Source organism: Chanodichthys erythropterus, chromosome 4, assembly GCF_024489055.1.
Source record: "Chanodichthys erythropterus isolate Z2021 chromosome 4, ASM2448905v1, whole genome shotgun sequence".
Classification (NCBI taxonomy): Eukaryota; Metazoa; Chordata; class Actinopteri; order Cypriniformes; family Xenocyprididae; genus Chanodichthys; species Chanodichthys erythropterus.
Window position 1 is genome coordinate 30710596 of NC_090224.1, and position 11774 is coordinate 30722369.

Here is an 11774-nt window from a genome sequence, read left to right on the forward strand (position 1 = left end):
GGTCTGATGCATATTGCACACTTAATTGGAAACACTTCAGGATTTTCAAAGTCATCATCTGGTTGGTTGAATTCTACAGTATGTCCGGGAGATGTGTGTGTCACATTCTTTAATGGTCTGCCTGGAAAGAAATGCTGTGACGCCAAACCCCCTCATAGAAGAAGGCAGTGTTGTGTTTACAACTGTGACAATGACTGCTTTCCACAATCAACTAAATGTGAGATTTTCAAAAGTATGTGAAGTTCGCAGCTCCATTGTTGCAGTAAACTTGCACAATGTTCTTTAATGAATAATTTATTAGATGCACACAGATCTGTTATTGTAGGGACATCGACTTTACATTTTCACGCCGCTAAACATGAACAAAAAGAACTGATTGCTTGCATTACATGTCAATCAAACATCCTCTTGGGCGGTCCTTGGCCAATGAAAGCTGCAAGAGTGTTCAGACCTTCTACAGTCAGTCAGAAAGTTTGGCTACATGAGACTAGAGAACCAAATGAATTCCCAGAACAAAAAGTACCCAGATGATCTACTGCTTCCGGTGAGATTCTGAAGTGCACATATGATGGACACTTTACTATTCCATGAGGCCAAGGGAGAGGATTTGTGAATGGCAGTTAAGCGACGCAACTGATGTTGGTAAGTCACATGATAATGACAGCGTGGCGAATGTAGTACATCCGGATTACACTCTACACACACTGATACTATAGAACAGGGGTTTCCAACCCTGCTCCTGGAGAGCTACTGTCCTTCAGACTTCAGTTCCATCCCTGCTCCAACACACCTGTCTGTAACTATCAAACAACCCTGAACACCTGGATTAGCTGGTTCAGGCGTGTTTGATTGGGGTTAGAACTAAAATCTGCTGGATGGTAGCTCTCCAGGAGCAGGGTTGGACACCCCTGCTATAGAACATATTTTTGTAGCAGCCGTGAAGTACTTATTCAAAATATGTACATACTCAAGAGAGAATGCAATTTCGGACACTGCCACTGACTTGTTGCTTCACCCTTGAAAAGGAGTAAGTGGGAATGCTTAGGTAGCTAGCTTGAAGCCAGTGGGGCTGTCTGTAAGAATAGGTCCAGTCTAGTCAAATCAGGTATAGCAGTCTATATGTGCATGTGTCTGCGTGTGAGCATGTGGTTTCTACAAAGGAACAGAGAAATGCAGAGTTTTAGTTTACCAATAAACAATGGTAAATCAGTACAAGGCAAGTACAAATATCCCATTGAATTCACAGGCAATGAAGTGATATAAACAATACCTGAGGCCATCTACTCATACTATAAGCTAACTAAAGCACATGCCTGAACAGGAAATAAAACAAGCATGAAAATAAACACTTTAGGCCAAACTTATGTCATACGAAATAATCTTTGAATATCAAACAAAAGCACTTACATAGTCGCACACGCAGGAAAATCAAAGAAAGGAGTAAGACACAGTCCTCTGCACAGTACAGCCACATGCAACAGAAAGGGAAAGCTGTGGGCACAGGTGCAGTTAATAAAGCCTGAGAGAGTCCTAATTGGTTTGAGCTTGGGTGGGTGGAGCTTGGGGCTAACAGGCAAAGGGGTGTGGCACTTGCCTTGAGGCTGCAGCTTAAGTCAACTTCAGACTGCACGATTTTAGCCCCGATTTTGGCTCGCCGACAGGTTTTGAGAAATAGCCGACAACTGCCTGAAATCACAGGCAAATCAGTGCTCATTCACACACGTGACAATCATGCAGCATGAATGAGCAAAGACGCGATCTGAGAGAATCGCAGACGAGTTGCCGACGCCCGTGAGATATTTGGCATGTTAAATATCAGGACCTGTCGGCGATTCAAAATCCTGCTGTGTGAAAAGTGTTCTGACTGAAAACTACATCGGCGATGACCAAGAGCCAGTGAGAGAGCAAGATACAGAGCAGCGGGGAGTCCGGGGAGAAGTTATAGACTACAATATCAGCAAGCATGGCTTCGTCTCCCAAACCATTTCCTCCTCCATAGTCTTCTTTTCTTTTTCTTGTTTTCGCTGCAAATCAGCGCATAGGCAATTCGTATTTCAAGCTTCTTGCGGGCTACCATTTTTAATAATAATTCCAGTCTCACGTGAGAACTCCAGTCTTGCACGCGTGATATTGCGTTGCTTCCTTGTCACATCTCACGTTTGTTTGGTTGTGAAAGACAGAGTTGTCGGCGATTCTTCCTATTGTAAATTCATGCAGTGTGAAACATTCTGTCGCCGAACCATCGTGCAGTTTGAAAACAGCAGTGACCCTTCTGGCCAAGATAGTCATGCTGTGTGAAAAGAACAGTGACCCGACTACTTTGAAAATCGTGCAGTCTGAACTCAGCTTTAGGGACACAAAACTTCCCAACAACCCTACTGACCTCATGTAGCTACTTTTCAGTGCTGCGCTCGTTGTGCGTCTGGTTTGTATTTCCACAGCATGAAGGTAAGATCTTACAGATTTATGAATAAACCAAAAAATAAATAAAACTCGTTTTAAAATCTTCCCGGGCATTTGTTATGACATCTGCTTCAAACATTACAATGCTCATGATAACTTTCGTTAACTCTACAATAAGTAAATCCACTTCACCAGCTAATTACTCTTTGACAGCGATGCCATAAAGATCTACCATAAATGGAATTTCAAAGACAAAATTCTAAAGGAATGCGCTTTGAACCAAGCACCTGGAGCATCGTCTATGATAGGGAGTACCGGCACTCTTAATTTTTCCAATTCAACCACTGCACATAAGGTATAACCCAATGACTTACGCGTCTACATTTCCGACTTGAATGCATAACGTCGTAATAATGAGTCACTAAATATTCACCAATGCGAAGAAAAAAAAAGAAGAAGAAGCTGCAAGCAACGATGAAAGGGCCCTCGCACCTGGGGCCACCGCCACCTGGTGGCCTTAGGAAAAAGGGCCACACTTCCTGCTGCCAACAGGTGGCACTTTGACTATAACTGAATATTGCCATGTAGATGTCTTCAGGCCAGGACTATTATCAAACATGTGAAGTCTGGACCAAATCGGACATTGTATGCCTGAGTTACAGTAACTTCTTGTTTCATGGAAGTTAATGTTGCATGATTTAAAGTGTTTTTAGCATGTTTTGACACTTCATGGCATATACAAATATATTGTTATATATATATATATATATATATATATATATATATATAATATATATATATATATATTGTTTCTGGGAGTGAATTACAGTGCATGCCATTTCCTATTGCCAGCTGGTGGTGCTATGACAAACTGAATATTGGTATATGGATGTCTTTAGGCTAGGACTCTTCACACATGTGATGTTTGGGGCAGATCATACACTGTATACCTGAGTAACAGCTTCATTTTTCACAGCAAAACAACAGATTTTGTCAGGCTGCCACGGACACGCCCTTCAGTGAAAACTCAAGACCTTCACAATTTAACATTGCTAAGGCCTTGTGATTAGACAGTTCAAATATGAAGTTGATCTGGTTAAATCTCTATGAGGGGTTAATCACAGTGTAAAACATGTCATTCCTGTTGCCCACAGGTACGTAGCGATATGACTGTAACTGAATATTGCCATGTAGATGTCTTCAGGACAGGACTCTAATAAAACGAGAGGTTTGGGGCAGATCGGACTTTGTATGCCCGAGTTTCATCAACTTCCTGTTTCATGGCAAAACATCAAAATATGTCAGGCTGCCATGGACACGCCCTTCAGCGAAAAACTTAAAGGGTTAGTTCACCCAAAAATAAAAATAATGTCATTTATTACTCACCCTCATGCTGTTCCACACCCGTAAGACCTTCGTTAATCTTTGGAACACAAATTAAGATATTTTTGTTGAAATCCGATGGCTCCATGAGGCCTTCACAGCCAGCAATGACATTTCCTCTCTCAAGATCCATTAATGTACTAAAAACATATTTAAATCAGTTCATGTGAGTAAAGTGGTTCAATATTAATATTATAAAGCAACGAGAACATTTTTGGTCCACCAAAAAACAAAATAACAACTTATTTAGTGATGGCCGATTTCAAAAACAAGCTTTGTAGCATAATGAGCATATCAAATCATGATTCGGATCGCTTGTCAAACTGCCAAACTGCTGAAATCACGTGACTTTGGCATTCGACACGCTGATTCATTATGCTTCGAAGCTTCCTGAAGCAGTGTTTTGAAATCAGCAATCACTATATAAGTCGTTATTTTGGTGTTTTGGCGCACCAAAAAATTTCTGGTCGCTTTATAATAATAATATTGAACCGCTGTGCTCGCATGAACTGATTTAAATATGTTTTTAGTACCTTTATGGATCTTGAGAGAGGAAATGTCATTGCTCCCTATGCAAGCCTTACGGAGCCATCGGATTTCAACTAAAATATCTTAATTTGTGTTCCGAAGATTAACGAAGGTCTTACGGGTGTGGAACGGCATAAGGGTAACTGTAAGTAATAAATGACAGAATTTTAATTTTTGGGTGAACTAACCCTTTAATGTCGCAAAGGCCTTTACTGTAGATTAGGCTGACCAAATATGATGATCTGATTAAAGCTATAGGAGTTTGTTAAAGTACAACATCTGGAAAATTCAAAATATCTCACTTCCTGTTGGGTTTTCAGATTTTGCACCCAAGGACTTTTTTTGTAGGTATTACATGTGTCTACCGAATTTCATTGTCTGTGAAACGTAGCACGAAGGGCACTTAATTGAAATTTTGTAAGTGGCGCTATGGATCCATTTTGCCACACCTAATTCTGAAACCCATTTCAGACGTAAATTTTCACCACTTCTGACGCGTGTGCAAAGTTTCATGAGTTTTCGAGCATGTTTCGGCCCTCAAAAATGCGATTCATTTTGGAAAAGAAGAAGAACTGACCGAGCAACAATAGGGTCCTTACACCATCGGTGTGAAAAAGAAGAAGAAGAAGAAGGAAAACAAACAAATGGATTAATACAGTGAAAAGTCCCAGTGTGTTTGAGCAACACATGAGCACTCTTGGAACACTGCGTACCGAAACTACTATAACATTCTTCAGAACATTCTTTTTTGTGCTCCACAAAAGAAAGATATAAGGGTGAATAAATACTGACAGAACTTCAGTTCTAACCCTAACCCTTTAAATCATCATTGCTTTAATAACAATCCCTTAACTAATCAGAAGAGGGCACTATGAGACTAAAGTATGTTTGTGCTATTAATCCAAAAGCCTTAATATCGCCATAGGCCACTCTATTTTTTCAAAAAGATTTACATTTAATGAAAAATCTTTTGTATTTAGTGACATGTTTCAAATCAGAATTGTAATAATATTCCAAAGAGTGAATATAACCAAAATTATAACACAAGGGGCCTATGTCCCTTCCTAGCCTCTTGAAACATTTGTCCGTTCTCTTTCAGTTGGGCAACAGACTGCCTCTCTTTATGAGCTCTGCCTGTCCTCCAGTTTCCATGGATACTTCAGCACTGACTCCAGGAGAAGTGAGTGGGCTCAGTATGTTTGAGACATAATTAATGACAATGGATTACAGTCAGTGAGCGCCCTGAGCTCCTGCAAAAGAAGCTTAACCTCACATACACTATAATTAGTGTTCATGAAAGAGGACTAAACATAAAACATAGACTCACAGTTCTGGCTGAATTGCACTATCCTTTCAGTCAGAGGTGATATTTCTGCGGCTGAGGTGATGTGTGTATGTGCCAGTTTGCACGTTCTGGGTATCGGGAGAAGTGTGGCTGCGACACGCGTGGGTGTAATGGCATTAGAAAGTCATGCTTGGGAGCTTGGATATTTCAGAGTGTAACTGAGACTATATGTGAAACATGAATTTTGGTGTTATTGGTGATGTTGATACAGCGTATGTTGCATTCACGGTTTCATATTGTGATTATAAATCAGTTTTAGATTTATGTTAGCTCAACTCATTGTAGATGTTATTATAAAACAAAATATCCAAACTAAAAACTGATTCAAATGATCCAGTTCTCAAACTGCTTTCAATATGAACACCAAGTGGATTTTTAGTGTTTCACTGAAAGATGATGAGGAACCATCTTTGAAAATACTGTTTCTGTGAGCCCTTGAATATTGAGTATGTTTACACTGTAAGCCAAACCCACAGATTGAGCAGACTAGTGTTTTTCCCTCGCATTTTCTGTAATGTAATGTAATGAAATGCATTCAGGTCAGACCAACCCTCGTCTTGCCTGTGGGACTCCCAGAGCACAATGGTTTCCAGGTCAACAGGAACTAGAACCAGTAGTCAGAAAAACACCATGACAGCATGTCTTTCACAGTGAAGCATTTAAAAGATTCATAAAAGTATGATTGGCAGCTCTAGTTTCACCCACTCTGTGAGTTCTCCTGAATTATATTTAAATCTGTCCCAGTGCGACACATTGACTATGCTGCTTCATGGCTTCTACAAAAACTTCATGCCTGGTCCAATAAGGCCATCTCTCTTCTCTCCACACTGTATGATGAGAGATAAGCAGTGCACTAAAAGAATAACCTTCTGGGATTCTTCTTTTTTTTTTTTTTTTTATTCCAATTTATAGAGCTTAGTTATTTTACTATGGAAGCTTGTTTCTGCCATGGAATAAAAAATACAAAAGGTAATTGCGAGTTTTGTCTCACAATTCTGTTTTTTTTTTTTCTTTCTTTCTCGTAATTGCAAGTTTACATCTTGCAATTGTGACTTTTTTCTCAAAATTGTGAGATTAAAACAATTCTGAGCAAATTCTCACAATTCAGAAAAATAAACTCAACTGCAAGGACTTTTTTTTCTCCAAATTGTAACATTTAAACACAATTATGAGTTACAAGTCCGATTCTGAAAAAAAGTCAGCTTACAATTCTGACATTTTCTTGCAATTGCAAGTTTATATCTCACAATTCTGAGAAAAAAGTCAAATATTATTCCATATGATACAATTTGAAGCATAAGAAACACTGTTGAAAAACTGTATGTCCTCGTATAATGCAGAACATGGTAAGATGTTTTTCATTGACAAATCAGCATTTTTTACAGTAAAAATGTTAATGAAAATATTTTAAATTTTCTTTACTCGAAAAGCCAAAACGGACTAATTTTGTTCAGTTTAATGTATCTTTTTTGAATAAAACTGTTCATTTCTTTCAAAAACATACTTTTCTGCTTTTACAACCCCAAAGAAACGGGGGTTGTTAAAAAAGGCAATTAAATATAATTTAATTTTTAGCCATATTTTCTTAGTTAAAGGTGCAATATGTAAGAATTTTGCATTAAAATATCCAAAAACCACTACGCCAGTGTTATATATTTTGTTCACTTGAGTACTTACAATATCCCAAATGTTTCCAACTATTTGTAAATCGTGAGAAAATTGCAATTTTAACCAAGGCTCCGGGACGTGTGAAGAGTCACCTGTCAATTTCGTCATACCCGCGTTACCCTCGGTTTCCAGTTTTATTTTGTAGAAACTATGGAAACACCAAAGATGCTTTAATATTTACATGTTTTATTAGACAAGACAACAACTGTTTTCATATATTTATAGACGGAAAACTAATTATTGTTATATAGCTCAACATGTTTATTCTTATTGTTTAAATCTAATTTACTTTTTTTTTCTTTTTTTTTTTTTTTTGCGAGTACCATGTTTTAACATGCCTCAGAGAAAAACACTATTTTGTGAAGTAGCTAACATAGCATAATCAGATGCAGCTTTATTTTTAGTAACAGTGATACAGAATTTTCTCCATCATACAATAAGTTTTACAATTAATTGCATGCCATTTATTAACACAAGCCATCCAGCATTTAATATGATATTCTAATACCAATCTAGCTTACTGAAGTGTGCAACAAGTGTCTCACAGCAGCCGCTGAGCGAACGCACAGAGTAACGTTATAACATAATTTTCAACACACGCAAATGTATCTAATTTGTTAAACAGAGCTGCGTTACCTCATACTCATGACTGGAAAAGCGGAAGTAGCTCCGGCTACTGTGACATAATAAAGTTCCGCTGCTTGTGAGGCGTGTGTTGCGTAATCGCTCCAGCGGCCTCATTCAGCTCCCACAACACTCGCTCCTGCTCTGCTTCATACTACTATAACATTAAAAATCGCATCCATGAACATGATTTCTTCCCGAGTCCAGTCCCGATTCTTTTGTACCAGCTGTTGGTGAAGGTGAAGACCACATGTCCCAAGATTCCACGCTCAAACTTGCCGTCATCAAGCTATGCCTTTGTTTTGATTAGGCCTGTAGCGACCTCTAGCGGACAGAAAATCTTACAAATTGCACCTTTAAATCCCCCAGTCAGGTCTCCAAAGAAAAATAAATGTCTTTTCTGGAGGACAAATGGAATTGCTGGGCCCCAAAAAGATAAGATCTCTCCAGACTAACCAAAGGTAAAACTCCAAAGGGTAGAGCAGTTTGTCAGATGAAGAAAATGTACAGCTTGTCAACACTTAGCTTTGAGTAAATAAAGGTGATGTTATGGTTACTGCAGTGCACTGCAGAGAGCAAATTGTACAAGTGAAGAATATTCAGTCATTTTTAGAAGTTGGAAACTGAATCCCAGTCAAGGATTCCAGATCTGCCTCTTTCAGTGTATCTCCTAGGCTATCGGGGATTCCTGATGGTGAACGATCGGACTATCTGTTGGAGTAAACAGAGAGCACATTTTTGCCAAGCCATCACCAATTATCTCCGCTTGTGCTGATGTAACAGGAATCAATTTCGCAGCTAAGACCTCCCAAGGGTCCTATCACCTCATCGTCTTCCTGTCAGAGGATGTGGGGCTAAATTTGCCTGTGGCACCATCAGAATATCGAGAGATTATTAAAGGCATTCATCATAGGGGAATCTAAAACTGTCCACTTTATTATGAAGTACAGTTCATATAATAGAGATCCACAGCACTTGTGGGATAAAAGGTCCCTTTGCTTGGGCTCTTCCCACACTTGGCAGAAAGAAGGAGTCCAGAAGGTGTTGTTTGCATGAATGTGTGCAGAAGGCTGGGCTTGTAGCACAGCACCAGGGGGAACTCAAGAGAATGCCCTCAAGCCAAGGCTATATTTAGTAATGTCCACAGCAGTAAGTAGCACCATGGGCTTGGGGTAGTTCTGGGTAACCATGGCAGGTATCTTAAGGCTATAGCCTACAATTAAATAATTGCATTTTGTGAACATGTTTCCTGCTAATGCAATATTGTTTGTTGAGGTCCAATGACAAAAATGCCATGCTGGATCAGTTATTTGCATGGTCAGTTTACAAGCCACTGACAACCCTTTGATAAACCTTCGATAGCAACTCGACCTTTTTTCTCCCTGTAGCTCAAACAGTAGAGCATGGAGCTAACAATGCTAAGGTCATGGGTTCAGTTCCCAGGGAATGCAAGAACTGATAAAAAATGTAAATGTGTACCATGAATGCAATGTAAGTCTCTTTGGATAAAAGCATCGGCCAAATGCGTAAATGTAATCAAATGTAATGTCAAAGAAGGAAGGGAAGAATTTCTATCTTTTATGCACTCAATAGCCTACAGAAGCTTTGTCAGCACATAAATGTAGCTGGATAATCTAAATCTGTTGTTGCTTTATGTTAAAGGGGTCCTTGATTATGATTTCACTTTTTAAACTTTAATTAGTGTGTAATGTTGCCGTTTGAGCATAAACAACATCTGCAAAGTTACGATGCTCAAAGTTCAATTCAGAGGGAGATTTCTTTTACAGAAATGGCTTTTTAAGGACTACAACAAACAGCTGGTAGGGACTACTACAAGCTTCTTCCCAGGTTAGTGACATCCCTAACCCTAAAATTTACATAAACCCTGCCCCCGAGAACACATAACAAAGGGGGTGAGGCCATGTTGGCCCAAGAAGAGGAAGAGTTGTAGTAGAGTGCGTTGAAATGCTGTCATTTTACGCTGGACTGCTTCACAAACGAGGGTCAATTCAATGCTGGATTTGTACAAAAGATTAACATGATGGCCATGCTAGTCGATGAGTTGAATCAACTCCACAGAAACTACATAAATTTATATACCCTAACCTTTTCATAAACATCCAGTTGCATTATAAAAGTTGTAACTTCTTCCTGAGTCTCTCCATCAGTGTCCGACTCCAGTTTGAACAATGTAAGGCTGAACACCGTTACTGACATCATTCTGGCTATGTGAGATTCTCCAGTTTTGTTGTTGTTGAGTAACCAAAGCAAGAGCTGTTAAAGCTCTGCCCTCTTTTGGAAAGCGGGCCTGGAGCAGCAGCTCATTTGCATTTAAAGGGACACACACAAAAATGGCGTTTAAAGGTACAATCTGTGATATTTTTTTCCGCTAGAGGTCGCTAGAAGCCTATTCAAAACAAAGGCGTAGTTTGATGACGCCAAGTTTTAGAGCGGAAACTTGGGACATGTAGTCTCCATCTCAACGGACGGTGCAAAAGAATAGGGATTGGAGTCTGGAAGAACTCATGTTCGTGGATGCGATTAATAACGTTACTGTAGTATGAAGCAGAGCAGGACCGAGTGTTGAGGGAGCTGAACGAGGAGCTGGAGCGATTGATCAACACATGCCTCACGAGCAGCGGGACTTTTATTATGACACAGTCGCCGGCGCCGCTTCCGCTTTTCTGGTCATGAGTTTACGAGAGCTGTCCTTGTCGACAGAACCAGCGGCAGATGGTAAATAGTAATTATGTTCCATAAATTATTAACACAATCCACCATAAAACGTGCAAGAAGTAAATAAGGAACTGCTTGAAGCAAGCTAGTGGTTTGCTGGACGCTAGACTCTACTTCCGCATTTGTCCACGGCACTGTTGTCATGTGGTTTCTACGTCAGTAAAGGCGGTAACAAAGGTAACTGCGTCATTGACAGGCGACTGCACTGCCCCGTGTCACTGTTTAGAATGGGAATTTTCTCATGATTTACAAGTAGTTGAAAACATTAGAGATATTGTTTGTAATCAGCTGGACAAAATATATAACACTAGCCTAGTGGATTTTACTGCAAAAATTTTACATATTGTACCTTTAACTTTTGTAAATGGGCAGTTTGTATTGTTGCCAATGAGAATAAGTTTCTGTGAAGCCTATAAGGGGAAAAAGTGTTGGAACCAAATATAAGATGGGTGGAAAAATTAAGACAATCTCGTGGCAATTTGTAACCATTTTACATTTTGCAAAATTGGTGGCTAATTCTTATGAATTCGTACAATCTCATTCGTACATTTTGGTACAATCTGTTTACACCCCAGTGAGGTTCTGTTTAGGAGTAGGGTTAAGGGTGGTCCTTCATGATTACTAAAAAAATGTAATGTCCATGAGATCGGGTTGAAAAATTATATGTTAATGCCTAGTTCTGCCATGAAATTCTAGATGGCGCAGACTGATGGTTCCTTTACGCAAAATGATGATATTCACAGCGTTAACTACTTGGCACAAGCTGGTTCCTGTCGCATCTGCAGCATATGAGCTTGCTGCAGCTTTAAATGGCTGGTTAGTATTACCTATAGCGGTTTGCAGCACACTTTTAGAGTTCCTCCGAAACCCTCCACCTTCCCCAGCTCCACCTGTATAGATCTGGTATAGGTAATTATGTATATGCTATTTATGTAGCAGCATTATGCACACACTGCATATCAGCATATGTATGCATCAGAATACAGCATTCTTGCTCTGCAGCAGCAGCAGCAATTCAGCAGCAGCAGCGTAACAGATTCTGTCAAGACCACTTACATTATCATTGTCATATCCATTACCGTGCTAA